The following is a 1637-nucleotide window of genomic DNA, read 5'->3' on the forward strand; positions in this document are numbered from 1 at the left end:
ATGCTGTAGAAAGTGAGCACAGTTTTGTAATTATATATAATGAGAATAAGTGTCAACAGTAAATGTAGTCGCTATTTAAAAAGGTATTTTATAATTTTGTCGACTTGTTGTATTTAAAATCCCCCCTCTACTGGCACACTGAATGGATCCGTCCACACTCACTGCTTTCCATGGTAGAAACAGTCACAGCAGCAGCAGCAGCGTCCTGTGGAAAATTATCACTGGAGACTATTATTAGCACTATATCTAAAATAAACGGTCACATTTGAGGGAAAATGTTGATACTAGGAGAAGTACTCTGCAACTACACCAGATATGCATATTCCCATGCAGAACCACATTAAAATAAGCACATTTAGAGAAACTATTTGAGGATAAAGTACAGTATTTGACATCCTAGCTAGATAGATAGATAGATAGATAGATAGATAGTAACTTTATTGATTAATTTATGGAAATTCAAGTTTCCAGTATCACAGTTCCATAGTGCAAAACATGTTAGTAAAAAGGCAGTAAAAAAAGTTAGTAGTACAAAGTACAAAGTACAAAAAAATATATACCAGATATACAAATACAAGGAGATGAAGAACACTGTTAAATCTGAATATAGTGCAGGGTAACAGCTGTGATACACGACTATTAAAAAAGTGAATATAGTGCAGAAGAGACTGTTAAAAATGAGTATATTGCAGGGTAACTCCAGTAGTTTAGTTAATGAAAGTGCACTAGTGATGCAATAATGTGTAATTTTTTATTTATTTATTAGTTTATTTGACAGGGACAATACATAGGCATTGTTACACTTAATTCAAGTGCAACTGATGCAAGGTATATAGGCCCATATATAGCCATAGCTAATTTACAGACATGGTCCCTGGTTAGGCTTTTATGAAGAAGAAAATAAAAAAAATAAAAAATAAATAAAGATAGATAGATAGATAAATAGATAGATAGATAGATAGATAGTAACTTTATTGATCCCGAGGGAAATTCAAGTTTCCAGCATCACAGTTCCATAGTACAAAACATGTTAGTAAAAAGGCAGTAAAAATGTTAGTAGTACAAAGTACAAAAAAATATACCAGATATAAAAATACAAGGAGATGAAGAACACTGTTAAAACTGAATATAGTGCAGGATAACAGCTGTGATACACGACTATTAAAAAAAAAAAAGTGAATATAGTGCAGAAGAGACTGTTAAAAATGAGTATAGTGCAGGGTAACTCCAGTAGCTTAGTCTATGAAAGTGCACTGTATGCATTATTATCTGTTCTGCAGACCTATTGTATTTGTATTGTGGCATACTCCTATTTTTTAAGAAGTAACTCCCCAGAGAAATATACAGAAAGTGTGCTGATATCTCCTTGGTGGGCAATCTTTTTTAATTACAATCTACAAACACCAGCATCATTATGTGCTCTGATATATTTAATCCATCACAGATCCCTCTAATGTTGTGGTACAAGCTGCACTATAGAAAGTATTGCATAATGTATATATTATTACATATTAATAAAGTTATAACCTAATTTTTCCCCCAGTATAACTTCTCTCTCAGCTTCTCTGAAGATGTGCACTGGTCCATCATGACAGTATAACCTCTCTCTTGTGTAGGCTAAAGTGACACTGCATGCG

This window comes from Sebastes fasciatus, chromosome 18, assembly GCF_043250625.1.
Source record: "Sebastes fasciatus isolate fSebFas1 chromosome 18, fSebFas1.pri, whole genome shotgun sequence".
In the NCBI taxonomy this organism is placed as follows: Eukaryota; Metazoa; Chordata; class Actinopteri; order Perciformes; family Sebastidae; genus Sebastes; species Sebastes fasciatus.